Here is a 20469-nt window from a genome sequence, read left to right as displayed (position 1 = left end):
AATTACTTTAGCACTGACCTTATATTCACATGCAGGGGCACAAGAGTCACACAAAATATGAAACTCAAAGAAGGGCCAAATGGTTGATGTGTAAATACCCTCTTCATAGGAGAAAGGTAAGTAGGGGTGTAGGCAATTTTTGAGGGAGAGTAAATGATTTTAAGGCCCAAAGAATAGAAAATAGCCTGAGACAAACCTTCTGGTCTCTGGTGAGGTGCCAACAATTTACAGGAAAGTGAGAGGCAGAACCACAATGTGAACACAGGTTACCTTATTATGCAGATAAAGTCTTTCAGATACCAGCCCTCAATAGAATAGATGAAAATTCCCTCTGGGCAAACATGGTGAGGACATTTTTTTTCTTTGGGGATTAATCTTCCCTGGTAATGAGATTTTAGACAGGGAATTGAAGCAAACATCCCCTCCCATCTTGCTGCACTCAATTTCTTGTGATCTGATCTTCTTTAATCACTTTACTCTGCATTTATAGGCATTATACTGTTTCCCTGCGGCTGAATGACCATTGGGTATATCCTCATGGTCTATTTTTCAATTATGTGATAACATTCTCTCTTCTTAAATGTTATGGCAAGTTTATGAATAAAGTTAAGAAGCACAAGTTTCGAGCGTGCCTACCAACTAATGGCAGATTCTACAAGTCACAGAAACCATCAATCTCATCTTTAACCATATCCTAAGCATGTTTTTCTTCAGTGGTGGAAGTTCTCAGGAGATTTCACAAGTTTCCATGCTCCATTATTCCTTTAAATCCATTGTGCACACACCTACATGGGCAGTAGATATCTTGCCCTGCCACGGCCCAAACAGGAATTGCTTTAAAGTGTTGGTACATTGTATGTGTTTTTGTGTGTGCATGTGTATATGAAATGAAACAATTCTTAAAGTCCAAACGAAGAGAAATATCACCCATAATTTCACCATCATAAAACACAACCAACATTAATCCTTTGATTTTTCTCCTTTCAATATTTTTTTCTACCATGTCTTTGCCAGTGTTGGGGAAAGACCAGTTTTTCCTTAAATTTCCATTTCCTTGGAAAGATTGTTGCTGGGACCATTTCTTAGTTGCACTTCCTGTTTTGGTCTTTTTGTTGTTGTTGTTGTTTAGGATTTTTGGGGTTTCCTTTTATTATTTTTTGAGACGAGGTCTTGCTCTGTTACCTAGACTAGAGTGCAACAGCATCATCACAGCTCGCTGCAGCCTCAACCTCCCAGGCTCAAGTGATCCTCCCACCTTAGCCTCCCGAGTAGCTGGGACCACAGGCAGGCACCATCATGCCTGGCTAATTTTGTAAATTTTCTGTAGAAACAAGGTCCCACTATGTTGCCCAAGCTGGTATCGAACTCCTGTGCTCAAGTGAAGTGTTTTCAAAATGACGTATTTCTATCTCTTACTATTTTCCTGAGTTCTGGTGTTAATTAAACGTAAAATTAAATATTTTGGTTTTTAAAAATATAGATAGCATTTTCCACTGTTTAATCGTATACTGTTTTTAAAAAAGAAAACCGGAAGAGTGCAAGCCTGTAGAGTAGGAAAAGGGAATGAATGAAATTTATCTTACTCCTCCTGCCAGATGTCGTTTCTTATATCTTAACACTAAATTCTCATTCTACTGAATTCTCACTTTAAGAATGTTCTGTTATATTTTAAACTCTTTATAGACATATTGATTTTGTGTTGGAAGTGATTAAACAGCCCTCAAGCGTTTTAAGCAAACTCTCTTAGTCAGTAAATGCATTTCCTCTTTCATTCATGTTCTTATACCCATTCAACATTTTTTTGTGTGCCTGTATCACTCAACCAACAAAGATTTTGGAAACAATCTTTGGATAATACAATGTTTTATTTATCATAATGTGACCTAAAGATCCACACGATTTTGTATTTTTGTCAGCCCGTGCCACCCCATGGTTTGGAGGAAAGAGATCCCCCAGCCCCCAGCCTTTCGAGGGGTGGGACTCCTGGAATTTTCATCCCGTGTCTTCGTGGGGATTCACGCTTGGGGCTGCTCCTGTATTTAGTCTTTGTCCACCCGACACAGACTCGCAGTGCCTAATGCATTCCAGGCACCGCGCTGAGTGCTAGGAATAAAGAAACATCTGTACCTGCTACAGTCTGGTTGGGACCAGAAACCACCAACGTGATTAGCAAATGAATGTATAAAGTAACAGAACGTGGGCTGTACCCTGAAGAAAAATAAAGGAAAAGGTGAAGACTGACCAGGAAAGGGGACGGGCGTGGGGAGGAAAACCATATTAAGCTGAATTATGCCTTCCACCTTGCCTTGTATTATGATCAAAAGAAATCCCTTTGCTATACTTTCCTCCTGATATTCTTCACACACACACACACACACACACGCACGCCCAACTGCAAGCCCCTGACAACAGTGGTGACGTCTGTCTCACCTTTGTGCACCCCCAAAGCTGAACACAGCTATGCGTGACAGACACAATTTGGTTAAACCAAATAAAATCTTTTCATGATGTCTCCATTAATTTCACGTGGCCAACCAGCCATTCCTGGAAGTTTCTTGAGTTTTCTGGCGATCCCTTCTGCCTTCAGGCATCTTCTGTCTACTCAGCGAGTAGTTCCTGGGGCTTTCCTAACAGCAGTTCTGCTTATCAGATATCTGCTGGATGTCATTCAGAAAAATGACATTGGAGGCTGAGGCCTCAAACTTCAGCTCCATATTCTCGGTCAGGTTTCAGATTTTCACTTAAACATGGCCCTGTCTGCGATGCCAACAGACTTTGTCTCAATATATCGTCAGAGGGCGATCTGGCACTCCCACACAGCCCCACAAATACCTCTGTCTAATAACTCATCATTAAACACCGTGTTCCCCAAGAGGCTGTGGAGGCCAGGCAGGGAGAACGTCTCCCTTCTAAGAGAAGGAGCCTTTTCCAGGGTTCACAACAAAATATCAAGTTCGGCAAAAGAAAAGAATGGAAGTCTTTGTTTCACACCTGCAAAAAGGCTCAAATTTTCATGTGTGCTTCTGTTTATATTAAGTAAAAAGCCCATTTTTCTTGGGATAAAGGCATCTTAAGAAGAGTTGTAAGGAGAAGAGACTAGGTCCTTTCTTAAGCAGAATTCAACTGATTAGACCCTGGTCAGACACTCCAGTCAGACCCAGAAACAGAAAATGGCGCCAATCCGAACGATTCAGCTTGATCCGTTCAAAACAACAAATCATGAGACGGCATTATGGACAAGCATGTTACGATAAAACTCCGTTAAAGTGGCTTTTGCTGCAAAGTGGGAAATGGTTCTAGGAACTCACAGCTTTAATAAGGTCCAACCATGAATAAAATGGAGGTCTGAGATGGAGACCTGGGCTTCGACCTGCAGAAATAAGAATTGAGGCCTGTCGGGTGCTTTGCTGCCCGCAGTGTGCTCTCACATGCCTTTTCCAGCTGGCTCTCGCCTGATTCTCAGACACCGCTGAGAGCTTGGTGGTGTTCTCTAGTACGTGGTAGAGATGAGGAAACCCAATCTCTGACAGCTGTCTAGCCACCTGTTTGGAAGCGGCTGAATTGTGTTCCCCCCAGTTTCATCTGTTGAAGCTTTAACCTCCAGTACTTCAAAGTGTGACTTGATTCAGAGATAGTCTTTCAAGAGATAATTAAGGTGCAGTGAAGTCATTAGCGTGGGCCCTAATCCAATCTGACTGGTGTCCTTACAGGAAGAGGAGATTAGAACCCAGACATGACCATGTGAGGACACAGGGAGAAGGCGGCCGTCTGCAAGCCAAGGAGGGAGGCTCAGAAGGAACCACCCCTGCTCACACCTGGATCTCAGACTTCCAGTCTCCAGGACGGAGAAAATAAATGTTGTTGAAGCTGCCTACCCTATGGTACTTTATTATGGAAGCCCTAGCACACTAATACATTAAGATAAGGTCTCTGAGGGCAGAATGGGGCTTTTGCTATTTTGATGAAAGTTCTTTGGATTCTGCAAAGCTGACCTCATATTCTGAGATGATTTTAGTAGAAGGCATGTGGGCTATCTGCTCACTCCCTGCTCCTCTCATTCCTCCTCACTTTCCCTCCTGTTTTCATCCTCTTCCCTCTCCCTTTCTCCTTCTTTCACACCAGGGGGATATGTTTGCCAACCATCCGCAAAGTGCCTATTGTGTTTCACGTAAACGCTTTTAATTTTAACGCATGCTATTTATCTGATCATGATTTGACTCTTTTCCTTTGGGATGGTTTTCAAACTCAATCCTTGTTGCAGGGTGAATATTTAACCTGTTACTTTTATTTTTGGAGACAAAGTCTTGCTCTGTCGCTCAGGTGGGATTGCAGTGGCATGATCACAGCTCACTGCAGCCTCAAAGTCCTGGCCTCAGATGATCCTCCCACCTCAGCCTCACGAGTAGCTGGGACTATAGGCATGCACCACCTCACCCAGCTAATTTTATTTATTTTTTTGGTAGAGATGGGGTCTTGCTGTGTTGCCCAAACTGGTCTTGAACTCCTGGCCTCAAGCAGTTCTCCTCCCTCAGTCTCCCAAAGGACTGGGATTACAGGTGTGGGCCACCACGCCTGGCCTAACCCGTAACTTCTAATTGCTACCTCAACATTTCAGAAAATGTCTTTATTCTGCCTGTGCACTGGATTGATCGTTTCTACAGGTGTAGAAGCCCAGGTTGGAAACCACCTTCCTGCAGAAAGCTCCATCCTCTTGTCATTTCCAGAGTGGCTGCAGGGAAAGCTAAAGCCATTCTGAGTCCGGAGTCTTCACAGGTTGCCTTTTTTCTTCTCCCTGGAAGCTTGTAAAATCTTCTTCCTGTCCTCATTGTTCTGAAATCGCACAGCAACGAGCCTTCGTGTGGGTCTATTTTTATCTCTTGTACTGAGCCCTTTAGACCTGCAAGCTGGCGTTACTCATTTCTGTAAACGTTTCTTGAATTGCGTTTTAAAGACTTATCAGCTTCTCCGTTCTCTCCTCCTGGAATTCGTCTGGAAGCTGCATTTCCTGATCTGGGCCTCCAACTTCATACATTCTCTCCCTTTTCTTCTCTCTTTTCACTTTGCTCTATTTTCTAATGGAATTTTCCAGCCACGCCTTCTAATCCTTGTACTGAGTCTTTCATTTTGGCTGTCAGGTTACTTTCCCCAGGCTTATTGTTATTTTCCGAATGTTGCTTTTTTACCATCTCTCATTCTTGATGCATAGATGAAAACTCGTCTCATCTCTCTAAAGGTGTGAACAGTAGGTGGAGTCTCGGTTTCCTCCAGGTTTCTTTTGACTTTTATTTTTACCTGAGATACAATTCACATAGCATGAAATTTGGCCTTCTTAAGACTATTCACACAGCTGTGCAACCACCACCATCGTTTATCCCAGCCTATTTTTATCACCTTAATAAGAAGCTCCATACCTCTTAATATTCATTCCCCATCTCCACCTCTCCCCAGCTCCTGGGAAGCACTAATCCACTTTTCCATGTCTGTAGATTTGTCTTCTGGAAATTTCATGTAAATGACATAATACAATTTCTGGTTTTTTTTTTTTTTTTTTTTTTTAAGATGGGATTTTGCTCTTGTTGCCTAGGCTGGAGTGAAGTGGCGTGATCTCAGCTCACTGCAGCCTCCATCTCCTGGGTTCAAGCAATTCTCCTGTCTCAGCCTCCCGAGTAGCTGGGATTACAGGCACCCATTACTGTCCCCACCCTAATTTTTTGTATTTTTAGTAGAAATTTTTATATTTTTAGTAGAGACTGGGTTTCGCCATGTTGGCCAGGCTGGTCTCAAACTCCTGGCCTCAGGTGATCCGCCCACCTCGGCCTTCCAAAGTGCTGGGATTACAGGCATGAGCCACTGCGCCCAGCCAATTTCTGGTCTTTTGTGTCTGGCCTTTTTCACTGAGTATAGTGTTTTCGAGGTTCATCCATGTTGTAGCCTATGTCAGTACTTCATTCCTTTTTAAGGCTGAATAATGATCCCTTGTACGGAGAGACCACATGTTGCTTATTCACGTGTCTCTCGACAGACACCTGGGTTGACTCCACCTGTTGGCTGTTGTGAATTGTGCTGCTGTGAACACGGGTGCACAAACTCCATGCAGTTTTGACTCGCACTTCCCTGGTAGCTAATGGTAGCAATACTTAACATCTTTTCATGCGCTTATTAGCCTACATCGTTTTTAAAATTTTTTCATGTGCTTTTACCTTTCACATTTGTTACCTCCAGCAGGTCCTTGGTGGTCAGCCGGACCTCGGCTGCTTCATTGTCCTTTTTTTTTTTTTAAGTTGGCAAAAATATTTTTTTTCTTTTTTTTAAATTTTTTAAAATTATACTTTAAGTTCTGGGATACATGTGCAGAACATGCAGGTTTGTTACATAGGTATACACGTGCCATGGTGGTTTGCTGCACCCATCAACCCGTCATCTGCATTAGGTATTTTTCCTAATGCTATCCCTCCCCTAGCCTCCCACCCCCCAACATGCCCCAGTATGTGATGTTCCCCTCCCTGTGGCCATGTGTTCTCATTGTTCAGCCCCCATTTATGAGTGAGAACATGCGGTGTTTTGTTTTCTGAAGCCATCATTCTCGGCAAATTAACACATTTATTTTTCTTTTTTTGAGACAGAGTCTCTCTGTGTTGCCCAGGTTGGAGTGCAGTGGCATAATTTCCGATCACCACAACCTCCACCTCCTGGGTTCAAGTGATTCTGGTGCCTCAGCCTCCCGAGTATCTAGGACTACAGGTGTGCACCACCACCCCCGGCTAATTTTTATATTTTTAGTAGAGACTGGGTTTTGCCATGTTGGCCAGGCTGGTCTCGAACTCCTGACTGCCCACCTCGGCCTCCCAAAGTGCTGAGAATACAGGTGAGAGTCACCATGCCCAGCCTGTCTGTTCGTTTTTAATCTGGGGAAACCCAAAAGCAGATTTAGGCATTTGCACAGGGGCCCATCCACCAAGAGCTCCCCTGTAGCATGCTCTGCCTGAACCATTTGTTAGGAGACTCCTGATGGAATTTTTTTTTCTGGACCAGAGAAGATGCTTCCAGTCTGCCGCCTGGAAGGTAAATGTCTAGTTGCCATCTTAGGGAGCTCAGGGACTCTGCATTCTGCTGTGTCTGTTTCCTCAACGCCTGTTTTCTGTATAGTCCCCCCTGCCATTGTGCCTGAGGTCCTCCGTGCCAGCAACTGCAGTTCCAAAGAATAAATCCCCACGTTCAGCCAGGGTAAATGAGGAGCGGGCATTCAGGGATCCAACTGCCTCCCAAACAACCTTCATCCTGTCCTCCTTCCTTAGGCCTCCTCCACTCCCACTTCTGGAGACACTGGGTCCTGAACATCAATGTTCTGCCGTGCAAATCAGGCAATTTCTGCACGGCTGGTGTAGGATTTGGTTTTCTTAAATAGGCCAAGCCCAGCTCCACCATCCACCTGAGCTCCAGCTTCTAAAATCCGCATCCTGTTCTCTCTTCTCCTGGTCTCCCCATCTATCCTTGGAGATTTACAACTTAAAAAAAAATAACTTTCTTGAAGGTAGTTGAGTTCCCTCTTTGCCATGTTTACCTGGGAGCCTTCCTAGTGATGTCTTTAATTTTCACTTTGCGTTTCATGTTTTACAACGATTGTCTCATGAGACAATCCTCATGGGAACCTCTGGGGAAGATACTATAGTCACCTCCCAGTCAAGAGGAAATTGAAACTCAGAAAGTTTCAGGGAGGCATCCACATTTGCATATGGCAATGTGGAGCTGGGACTTGAGCCCAGATGTCTGACTGCAGACCCTGCACTAGCCCTGAGCTAAATGGTGCAGTTATTGCCAGTTACTTCATGGCTAGGCCTTGCCACAGTGGCTCAATGAAACCAGCACTCAGGAGGAGGTGCAGGGAGAGGAGGACCTGCAATGTCCAGGGTACCATGCTGATGGGCAGTGGGAAGCTGTGCCCAGTGGCAGCACTGGTCATCAGAGATGAGAGGAGATGAATGTCAGTGCAGAATTGGCAGGATGTCTGGAGCCAGCACTGTGCCAAGGCACTTCAACAGGACACAGGTAAGGGTGGGGGCATCCTCCTCCGCATAGGGGTATGCTCGGCTCCAATGGGGGCAATAGAGAACTGCAGCTATGTGAGCATTGATGAGTACTGCTCTTGAAGATTCTGTGACTTCTATTATAAAAATTTTCAATCTCTATTCCACTGAAATGCCCTCCTTAGAACAATTCATAGTCAAATTGCTTCCAGAGATAATTGGTGGAGATCACAGGTTGCTAGACTGATAGCCTTTGTTAATGGATCCAGGAATCATGGAAGTTTCACCTTGGAAGAGACTTGGAGCCCTTCTAGACAAACATGTTTCTCTTGGGGAAAATCAAAGAGGCCAACGGCCAGACCAAGGTGCAAGACTGGTAAGCAGCAGCTATGGGACCATTTTTTTGGGGAGAGCAGGAAGACGTGGGGGAAAGATGGCTCAGGAGCCTGGAGGGGGCATGGGGAAGGGGTCCATGAAATGCCAGCTCATGGGGCTGAGTAGGAAACCTTGCAAAGGACTCAGCTACCTCCCCAACCTCCACATCTAGGGCCAATCAGGAAGATGCAGCAATGGCCACCATCAGAAAAGGAAACCTGCAGAGGACATCTGTTATCGATATTTTGAAGCCCTAACTCCTGGGACCTCAGAAGGTGACTTTATTTGGAAATTGGAAATAGAGTCCTTGCCAATGAAATTACTTAAGTTGAGGTCATATAAGAAAGGATGGACCCTTCATCCAAGAAGATTGGTGTCTTTATAAGAAGAGAAGAAGAGACACAGACATAAAGGGGAGAGGACAGCCATGTATGTGATGATGAAGGCAGAGACTAGAGGGATGAGTCTACAAGCCAAGGAATGCAAGGATGGCTGGCAACACCAGACACTCAAAAAGGTAAAAAAGTATCCTTCCCTACAGTCTTCAGAAGGAGCATGGCCCTGCTGACATGTTGATCTTGGACTTCTGGCCTCCAGAACTGTGAGGCGGTACATGTCTGTGGTTTTTAGCTACCTGGTTTATGGTGCTTTGTTGCAGCAGCCCTTGGAAAGGTAATTGAATGTTCCATGAGGTGTCATGAGGGTGGGACCTAGAATTAGCTCTGCTGCTCTGTATGGCATCACTTTTTTTGTCCTTTGTTTGATTCCCCTTATTATAAGTAACTGGAGGTCAGGTGCAGTGGCTCACATCTGTAATCCTAGCACTTTAGGAGGCCGATGCAGGTGGATGGCTTGAGGCCAGGAGTTCAAGACCAGCCTGAGCAACATGGCGAAATCCTGTGTCTATAAAAAAAAAAAATACAAAAATTAACTGGGCATGGTGGCACGTGCCTATAGTCCCAGCTACTCAGGAGGCTGAAGTGGGTGGATTGCTTGAGCCGAGGAGGTAAAGGCTGTAGTGAGTTGAGATCGCACCATTGCATTCCAGCCTGGGCAACAGAGTGATACCCTGTCTCGAAAACAAAACAAAACAAAAAAACAAAGAGCAATTGTTTTAAACCCAAACCTAGGTGATAGTCAGTGTTTGCATGCTAACTTCCGGTGAGCACTCACATGCCTAGCTCGCTGGAGTCCTATGTCCCCAGGCTTGCCTCTGTCTGCCTGTTCCCCCGGGTCTCCACCCACAGAGGTAGCTGTGGCTCTGCAGCTCTGGAGCCTCAGGGCTGGAAGCAGGTGAGGAGAGGCCTTTGTTGGTCCTGCTCAACCAATGCCCCTGCTGCTCCATAGAAGAAATGGTGGACGTGTTTAGAAAAGGATACCAAGTTTACCCCTGAAATGCAATTGCACATCCTGTGTAGGCTGAGTGAGGCAAGGTGAAACTATTGACTGGTATCACTTGAGATACAGCCAACTGTTCAAACTGAAACTGAAAGACAGCATGGTCCCTGTGAGGAAAAAAGGGCAGAAGTAAAAGCACGAAATTGTCCCTTCTGTAGTGGCAAACAAAAAAGAAAGAGAAAATAGGTTTCACTTATTTAAATTAAAAAGTAGTTAGTATGTACTGATTCAAAAAACTTCAAAGATACAGAAGTGTATAAGATAGAAACAGAACTGCGTCTGCCTCCACCTCCTCCCCTGCCCACAAGTCAGCCCTCTACGTTCAGACTCCCCAGAAGCAACTGTTTTAATGCGTGGTAAACATATTTAGAAGAACTTTCTCTGTGCATAAAAACATGCTGTAACATCATTTTGTTTCACTTCATTTTATTTTAAAACCACAGTATTTAAAACCACAGTATTCGATGACTTGCTTTTTTACTCACTGGTATATTATGGGCAACTTTTCATAGCAATGAATACAGATTTATCTCAGAAAGTAATCTTGAATCAATTTCAGAATAACTCTGTGGGATACATGGGGGATTATAAATTCACAACGTGCCTTGGGGGAATATACCACCTGTTTCTATGGATTCAATTTGCAGTACATTAATTTGGCACACCACAAAGGCTGGATGGTTATCAATAGATTGGGTCAAGAAGAGAAGTATACAAAGCATTCAGCTAGTTTCAAAGCTAAGGTTGTCACCACAAATGTATGAAGGGTCTATTCTGTAAGTTGGAGAAAGTGATTATTAGAGAAGCCTCAAGAAAGGTCAACAGTTACAGATGATTTGAAATTTTGCCAACGTAGAAAACAGTTGGAAAACCAGTGGAAATTGTATTTTTTATCTTGAGTCAAGTAGGGAATAAACTTAATTTACATAGTACAAGAATGGTTAATATACAATGTAATCCTAAATCTTAAAATTGCTGGAGATAATTCACAAAGAAAACCAAAAAGATCCAAAACAAAAAGTAGTTAAAAGAGAAGATTTTATCTTCTTTCAGAGGATAAACAATCTCAAGATTCCATAATTCTCTGAATCTCTCAGAAAAACAAAATTCGTTCAAGCTATTTCAGACATTTGGAAGAACAAAATTAATTTTCCCCACCCAGATGAAGCATTCTATCAGAGGTTCTCAACTGGGGGCAATTTTGTCCCCCACCCCCGGAGGACGTTTGACAATGTCTGGAAACATCTTTGATTGTCACCACTGGGGGCAAACGGTGGGAGGATGTGCTGCTAGTCCGATAGGTGGAGGCCAGGGGTGCTGCTCAACATCCTACAATGCACAGGACGGCCCCCGTCACGGAGAATGATCCGGCCTCAAATGCCAACAGCGCTGAGGCCAAGAAACTCTATGTGATACTTTCCTAAAGGGATAGCTTTTTGTTTCATTCTCTTATTTAATCAACTTCATAAACACATCAGAAACATAGGTCACATCATTTTCTTGTGAATCTAAACCAGTCTAATGTAAAACACCCTAATTTTCCTCCAAAACAAAATAGAAGTGAAAATTTTGTATGAGAGTGACTCACATGTAAAACTATGAAGTGAGGATAAACAGTAATGCCCGAAACACATAGCCGACCTTCCAGTCAGGCAAGAGATGACTTCAGACATTGGAGGGTAGGTCGCGTCTCACGCAACGAATCCAGAAACCCATCCTGCAACTCACAAGAAACCTACTTGTAGCTTGAAAAGGATTCTGAGCGAGGAGAACAAGGTTAAAATTATTTCCAACACAAAGGGAAGGAAGAGAAACTTAGCCGCTTACGAGCTTAATCACCTAATAAGACACATACACACACTCGCACACAAATCGCGCACACACACACACACACAAACACACACACATACTTAAAATACTTATTTTGGATTCTTGTGAAAAAACTCCAGATCAAGTCTATGGGGAAAAAAAAAAAATCATGGCCAGAAAAGTCTTTCCATTTTCACTGGGTACCAGCCAATAAATCTTAGCCTCTGATGCTCTACTGAGTTCAGTCTCTCACTTTTCCACCCTGCTCCCATCCCACCTCAACACCGAATCAGCGCCAGCTCTGGATTTTACACTCGTAAGCTCAGCTCAGGCACTGGTAGAGGTGGAGTATCTGATTGCCTCATTCATACCTGCTTTGAAAGATACCCTTGTCTTACTCAGCTGGAAGCTCTTTAAGCCCCCCAATAAGGCCAAAGAATGTGAAACATCTCAAACAGCACAGCATCGTGTACATAAACTGTTTATTTAAGAGCAGGCAGTCATAGACTGTAGGTGATCCGGGACATGCATCAATAGATTTACTGTGGCCTCAGAAAAATCCATGCAGTAACCACAGCAGAGAGATGACAAAGAGTTGGTTGCAGGAGGCCTCTGCCCGGGGAGGAGGGCCACCTACCCTGTGCAGTTCAGGCAGAGCACAAAGGCTCCTCGCAGGGCCCTGGGGAAGGCTGAATCCAGTCTGCCCCTGGCTTGCCTAGCTTGGCCCTGGGCAGACCACATTTCCTCCACCCCTCACAGGGGTAAAGGTTACTTGTACCAGCCCAATGCAAATACTTTGGTGAATGGGCTACCCTAAAACAGAGGATGATGAAGAACGATGGCCACTCCCAGAGTATAATGAGGGGTTCCCTTTAAATAAGCTTTGCTCTGCCCTCTGCATTTTCATTAGGAGCCAGAAAACTGCTGAGCCTTATTTGTGTTTAAGTCATCATAAACAAAATAATCAGTTCCTATTAATGACCCTAATTATTCAGCTCCTATTTTTAAATGCTGGTCTTTCAGCATGCTCTATGTGGGTGGTTTTAATTAAGCCTAATTGTAGATACGTCACATCCAAACAGACACCCTACTCAAATGATTAACAGGGCTTGGAATCTAGTTCACTAAATAGGGGTTTGCAATGGGATCATGATGTCTATCAAGCTGAAACGTATCATATAAATTATTTATCTGATAACTGTAATGGCAGAGAGAATTGTTTATTAGAGTCATTTAGGATTAGAGCCACCACTGGTCTCAGAAGCTACATTCTCAGATGTAGTTTTTGCTGAAAAGTTTGTCAAGTTTGCTGAAAGATTATTTTCTTAAATTAGCTCTAAGTTGGAATATACTGGTTTTTCTTTTGCATTTATATTCCCAGAGGCCTTCTTCTTAAAAAGTGTCTGCTGACATGGCAAAATGACTGTATCATTTAAGAAGCACTAGTCTTAAGTAAAAACAAACAATTCACCTTCAATGCAAAGACCAATTGCTCCTCTTCAGCCCTTCCCTAGAAATCGCTTTTGATCACTGACCATGCGCTCTCAAGCTTCTGATTCCCCTAAATCTCACCTGATTTTCCAACACCTCTGAGAGCTTGGAATTGCCACTTTTTACACATGAGAGGTGAGGATATTGAATTTCTGAAAAGTTATCTGACCAGCCCAGGATCTCCTGGGGCAGAGCTGGGCTTAAGAATCACCTGCTTGAGATTTCACCTGCAGGTGCCTGACCCATGGGGCTCTGACTTCTTGGGTTAAAGCATCATCCGTGCACCTTGTCACTCTACATGGGCAGAGCAAGCCAACCCAGAAGCCAATCAGGAGCCACCATAACAAACACAGCCGTGACTCAGCTCTCCAGCTGCACACCTCCACCTGTCCACATCGGACACTCAATGCCCACAGAGGATTTGAAATTATCCCAAGGGCCTTTCACAGGATGCATAAAAGCAAATACAAGCTGTCCTCAGTGCTGTGCTGCAGAATACATTATCCATTGGTTGACCACACGGATTCAGTGAAATATGGTCAGAAGTTCCCGTGAAAACTGGTGTTGCCATGGTGTGCTTGTAGAGCCCTCTGTCAGAGCAGATATGGACTCATTCAAATCCAGCAGCGTAAGACAAACGACCAGTAGAGACAGTCGTTTCCAGGGTAGGGTTTTTATTATTTTTAGCAAATTTTTCCTTGTAAGGGTTATGTTTCGGATGCTTCGATGGGCAGATTAACAGGTACTGTGACAGCGATAGAGAATTGGCGGTGGATAGAATGGAAATTATGACTCATTTCAGGTGTGGTCTTCACCAGGTCTCACTCATTGGCCTTAACTGTCAACTGAATTGAAAGGGGGTCCTTGTAGTCAAGGTCAGAATTTGGGAGGCTCAGAAAATCAAGAGCTGATTGCTGTCCGTGGACAGATGTGACTTTTAGGTGTTTATCCACCCAGTCCAGTTGACTTGGATGAAATGTGTAGAGAGGCTAGAGCCACAGACTTTGGTTAAATTTATCTGATAGAATTCCGAATTCCTTCTGTGTTATCTTGAATCGCTTTGAGTTTTCTCAACACAGCTATTTTGAATTCTCTATCTCAAAGGTCACATATCTCTTTCTCCAGGATTGGTCACTGATGCCTCATTTAGTTCACTTAGTGAGGTCATGTTGTCCTGGGTAGTGTTGATCTTGTAGGTATTCTTTTGTGTCTGGGCATTGAAGAGTTAGGTATTTATTGTATCTTCACTGTCTGGAGCCACAGACTTTGGAATCAGACACACCTGATTATACATCTCGGCTCCTCCATTATTCACTGTGTGACTCCAGACATGTTACACAACCTCTCTGAGCTTCTGATTCCCTGCATCCATAAAACTAGACAGTCATACTTAAATTATTGAATCATCACAAGGTTTAAATGAATTAATGGAGACAAAATGTCTGACTCATAATAAACACCAGTAGATGTCAAAGGGAGAGAGTGTCTTTTTTATCTGATATTTGTACTGAAATGAGAACATTATGAGAGCAGTGAATAGCAAAGCCAAAGTAACCATAATTTTTAAATATCCCCTAATGAACTGACCATGTAGAGAAATAGTTGACACTCAAACCCCCTCCACATCTACCATCAGCCTTAACGGTAGTCTATTGGGTCAATGTCTATGCCAGTCTTAGCAACAAATGAAGATTGAAAGCACTGCAAATACAGTGCAAACTGATGATGATGTGAAACTCCAAATCTTGCCTATCGTATAAAATTCCCTGAAGTTAAAGAAAGTGATGGAGGAACTACCATAATTGTTCAGTGTGCAGTGAAAGCTGATGTTACCACTATAATCTAAAATTCAGTACTAAAATCCCAAATTGGCTGGGTGCTATGGCTCACTCCTGTAATCCCAGCACTTTGGGAGACTGAGGCTGGCAGATCACATGAGGTCAGGAATTCGAGACCAGCCTGGGCAACAAGGAGAAATCCTGTCTCTACTAAAAATACAAAAACTAGCCTGGTGTGGTGGCACACAACTGTATTCCCAGCTACTTGGGAGGCTGAGGCAGGAGAATTTCTTGAACCCGGGAAGCGGAGGTAGCAGTGAGCCAAGATCGCACCACTGCACTTCAGCCTGGGCAACGGTGAGGCTCTGTCTCAAAATAATAATTATAATCCCAAATTACTTCTTTTCTTATTTTGTTTTATTTTTCAAGACGAAGTTTTCGCTGTCACACTGCCCTTATTGGTTCTATGAAATCATGTTCCCCATTTTAAGTAAATTCACTTTAGGTGGACTTTTCTTGGTAAAAATTACTCTTTGAAGACAGAGGTCTACGTACATATAAACTTTCATGTGTCATTTCACAGAATAAGGAAGAAATGGTTTCACAAATTATATTGCATCAATATGAACTCTCTTTGGGCACAAACACAGGATAACACCTGTCAGATGGGATTAAAGTGCGTGTGTGGCACTGATGAGTGGGATGAAAAGAGAAGGAAGATAATAAGAAGAGAAGGCAAGAAGAAGGCGAATCAAACAGACAGAAATGGAACTTCCCTCAAAGGTGGTGCAGACCTGCCTGGGGCCCCTGAGAGCAGGAAGGCTCTCCTCCTGAATCCGGCAGAGCTCTTCTCACCACGTGGCCAGAGTCTGCCTTGTGCATGAATGTCATTGCCTAAGTGACTTCGAGACGCAAATGGAGCGTGGTTTCACCCTTGGTCTCTCCCCCTCTGGTTCACACCCATGTCTGATTCCTGGGCATCGCTTTGCTTCAGAAGGCCACCTCCAGTCTTTCCCACCCACTTCCAATTTGCCCCTGCCCCTTCCTCCAAGCCGAGGCAGTGGTTGTATAAACATAGCTGTGTGTACAACACTCAGCTTTTACACTGGTCTCCATTGAATGAGTAATCGCATTACCAACCTTCTAAGCAAGTCGGCTCCCTCAGGACTGCCGTCTTCCAGCCCTCGTAGTACGAAAATGATTCATTAGTTCATTCATCACAATAACATGAGTCACATGTTATGAAAAGCTAGGAGGATGTATTTTGTGTACACTGAAATCTAAGGTTTGCAAATTTCTGCAATTTAACTTTATTGAGGAGGGAGTGGGGTAGAAATGAATTCCACATTTTTTCAAAGTATGAAAACCCACATCAGGCAACATCTGCTTGAATCAGTCTCCAAGGACTCAATGTAAACGGTTGTTGATATAAATAGATGTGCTTTTAAGCAAAGACAGATGTCCCAGCCCCAAATGTTAAGAAAACACAGAAAACAATTAAGTTCAAAGACATGTTGGTTTTCATTTCTTTCCCAATAGGTGAATCTTCACTGGGCTATGACAACGCGGGGTGGAAGAGAGAACACTGTGTTTCCCAGTGGAAAGGCATGTTGTGCCGTGGGTGGCAGGTGTGAGCCGCACACATGCAGGATGGCGTCCACTTGCCTCCCTAGTGTTGCTCGAGAGGCCTGGGTCATGACGCCTTCTCTTACTCATGCATTCTCGTGGCATTTGCTGATTTATTTGAAGACTCCCCTATTCAGAACCCTCGGAATATTATTTCAGGGAATACTAAGTGGGAGGCATTAGAAAATAAGTTCCCGGAATTTGGGGGTCCATGGGAGAAGAAACTAGAAGCCAGCAGGACTCTGGAACAAGAGTGGGCTATGGGACCATGGTCCTCAGTGGGAACAGGCCTGCCTCTCGTTCTCCCAGAGCAAGGATCTAAAATCCAAAAGATGATCAACAAATCTACATTTCAGCACGAGGAACATTCCCAGTGAGCTTATCAGGAAAGCTAGCACCAGGCAGAAAGGGTCATTTCTACATAGAGAAATTCACATTGTGTCAGGCACTTTGTCAGAAAGCATTCTGACATAGATTCTCTTGTTGAATGTGAGGGATGTGATGAAGAATTTAAAGCTTCACAGAAATTAGCGACATAAGGCAAGTTCACATTTTGACCATACCACCCTTTACACAGTAGAAAATTCTACCCCACGTGCCCAAAGCAGGTCTTCCCTTCCTTCTGAGAGGCTGAGGCAAAGACCTTCCTGGGCTTTGGGCCAAGCTTTCCCAGGAAGAGAAGGAAACTGTAGCTGCTTTGTAGGGTTCCTCGGACTAAATTGGGGGTGCCAATGCTGGAAGATAAAACAGGCTGGCAGGCCACCCCCAACCCCAGGCCCCAGCCAGAGCATCCCAGGCCCCATCCCAGATTCTGTGGTACAGGCAGGGGGAGGATGGTTGGTGCCCTTCGCCCCAAGGGCATGGCCACCTTTCTGACATCACCTGGGAAGGGGCACCCAGGCTGGCTGAGGTTTAAGGTAGAAAAGCCTAGCTCCTTTGTTGTTTGTCATGAAGCCAAATGATCTGGAACGTGGTTCTTTCTCAAATGGTCAGAAAAAAAAGTCAAAACAAAGCCCCGGGCATCACAAATCACCTCAGGACACATGTCACACTCTTCCTGGGCCCCAGCACTGTTAGTGATTGGAAATAACCACTCAGCTGTGAGCACACAGGCTGGGCAGACTGTCAGAAGCTGCAAAAGCAGTCTCTGGTTGTGTCAGGCGGATACCAGAATCAGTCAGCAATCTAAAAGTCTGGTGTCCATGCTGCCAGACATCTGTGAGTATTAGGATAAAATGTCATATTAATCAGGCATTCACATGAGGCCACAAGCGATGCCTGGTGTTTGTAGACGTAGTGTAGTTAGATAAGCCACCCCATGCTCTCTTCCTGGGCACACAGGAGGACCACCTTTCCCTTTCCTCCCATTGGGTTCTAGTAAGGGGAGTGTGGACAGAAGTGATGGGAGTCCAGTAGAATTGGCCATAAAGCACTCTGAGTGATCTTCGACACACTCTCTTCCCCTTCTGTGGCAACCCTGGAGGCTGTGTATTGACCATGGTGGCTTCACAAGACATAAGGAGACTAGATCCCTGGGTTATCACACGGAGAAGAGCCCAGCAGAGCTGCTTAGACTGCATCAGAATGCGGATGAGGGGAAGCAAACCTTTGTGACATTACAACATTGAGATTAGGAGAATGTTAGCGCAGCTAGCACTTATTATTCTGACGCATGCATATTGTTTCTGGGACGTAAGATGGATACCACCAAGCAAGGTGCTTTGAAGTAGTTTGTTGATTGGCATTTTCCAGATCAAGTGTATAGTTTAAAATCAGTCCCCAAAAAAATCACAGTTGGGAAGAGAAAGAGAAGCCCAAGAATGAAAGGAGTGTGATGCTGCTCACTTTGGGACCGAGTCCCATTAGATTCCCAGAGTAAAAAGAAACTGCAAGGGTTACTCAGTTCATTCTCTGATTCTGAGCATAGCCGTGCCCAGATCATCCTTGAGGGACAGTCTGTTCCCTATTCCCAAATGCAGCCAAGCATGAAATTCCACAGCCCACCCTAGTAATTTAGTGACTTGAAACCCAGGCCCCGGGAGCTCTTTCTGAGGGCCAATCCGAGCCCCTTGCTGGGCCATATCTTGCTCCCATTTCTCCTTTTCCCTGAGGAAACAGACCATTGCTTATAATTTTGATATGGTGTGTCTGCATTTATTTGATTACTAACATCATATGAATTCCCCATCACTCTTTATTCTTAAAGTAAAATAATGCATTTCCCTTAAATTTATTTAATCCATCCAGCAATTCCTGACTATGCAGGCAGCTCCACTCTTCTAAGAACTTAGAAGACTCAATAGAGAAGTTAGGACATTAGGAGAGAATTCTAGAGGCCAGGATGAATGTGGGGAAACATAGTGAGAAAACCAGCTTGGTTGGAGTGGAAACTTCCACTGGGGAATGGACAAGAAGGGCTGGAGGGGAAGAAGAGTAAGAGCCAGTCTTGGAGGGTGTGGTAGGTGGGATAATGGCCCTCCAAGGGTATCTGAGTCCTAATCCCTGAAACCTGTAAAAATGTGGCCTTACATGGCCAAAGGTACTTTGCAGATGTGATTAAATGCAGGACCTCAAGGTGGGAAGATGATTCTAGATTATCCAGATGTTCCCAAAATGTAATCACAAGCATCTTCAGAAGAGAGAGATGAGTCTCAGACTCAAAGAGGGAGATGAGGTAATGGAAACAGAGGTTGGGGAGAGAGACTTCAAGATGCGATGCTGCTTGAAGATGAAGGGGGGACCCTGACCCAAAGGATGCAGGTACCTGTAGAAGCTGGGAAGGGCAAAGAAATTCTCTGCTGGAGCGTCCAGAAGGCATGCAGCCTTGCAGATACCTTGATTTTAGGAATTCTGACTTCTAAAATTGTAACATCATATATTTGTGTTGTTTTAAACCACTACGCTTGTTGTCATTTGTTACTATGGCCAGAAGAAATGAATGCAGACAAGTTCAAATTTGAAGCTGATAGGACTTTAACCTGCCAAAAAATCGGGGTCTTGGACTCAGAAGGTCTTTGCACAGAGTCATGAAATCATTCATTCTTCATGTGTGTGTGGTGTGAGCTCTACATAAGTGCCATAGAACACGTCCTTGCCCATATTGGTGCCCAAGAACCCCAGCGTGGATGACAGTGCTACATACAGATGAAACTGGTAGAGTATTTTCTGGATGAATGAGCAAATAAGTAGTAAATGCTGCAATCTCTCTGGGTGAAGTCCTCAATTCCTCTTGCCTGAACCATTTCAATATTCACCTCATAAGCCTCTGGGCTCTGATCTTGTCTCCATTCCAACCTGCTGCCAGGGTCTTCCTCCCATGCAAGTGGTTATGTACACTTCATCCAAATAAAATTCAAATTCCTTAAAATAGTATATAAATCTTTTTGGCTTCCCTGGGCAACATTGGAAGAAGAATTGTTTTGGATCACACATAAAATATACTAACACTAACAACAGCTGATGAGCAAAAAGAAAAAAAAAAGAAGAAAACACACACACACACACAAAATCTCATAATGTCTTAAGAAAGTATTGGGTCGCATGTAACCTGTGTGCTGTGGGTTGGACAAGCTTGGTCTAAAGCCTTCTACAGCCTCAGACTATCATCCGAGCAGAAATCACCAACACCCACATGGTTTCCTGTCTGTGTTGGCAGAACTTCGCTATTAAATTGCCCTCTCTAATATGACTTTACTATTCTAAGAAATCATTGCCCAGGAAATAAAATTCACTAATTGTATTGTTTCAGGAACTTCCCAGAAAAACTAATTTAAATGACTATCAAACTACTCAACTCTTCAATAACTAGGATCAAGGATTATTTACTCTCCAAGACACTTCTGAGAGCCCTGCCTTAAAACCCTCACCTTGCTGTCTTCAGGAATCCTGAACCATTATATCATTATCCTTAATCCTATTCAAGCTTCTTTCCACATTGAAAGACCTGCCAAACCCCCTAAACCTTACAA

At 43.9% G+C, this 20469-nt stretch overlaps 1 protein-coding gene across 1 annotated transcript in view; it reads left to right on the top strand.

Moving 5' to 3' along the window:
• Positions 1-20469, top strand: part of GET1 (guided entry of tail-anchored proteins factor 1) — a 655129-nt gene that overhangs the window by 967 nt on the left and 633693 nt on the right. The window lies entirely within an intron of this gene.

The sequence above is a fragment of the Macaca thibetana genome, chromosome 3 (assembly GCF_024542745.1).
Source record: "Macaca thibetana thibetana isolate TM-01 chromosome 3, ASM2454274v1, whole genome shotgun sequence".
NCBI classification, from domain to species: Eukaryota; Metazoa; Chordata; class Mammalia; order Primates; family Cercopithecidae; genus Macaca; species Macaca thibetana.
This window is presented reverse-complemented; position numbering and strand designations above follow the sequence as displayed.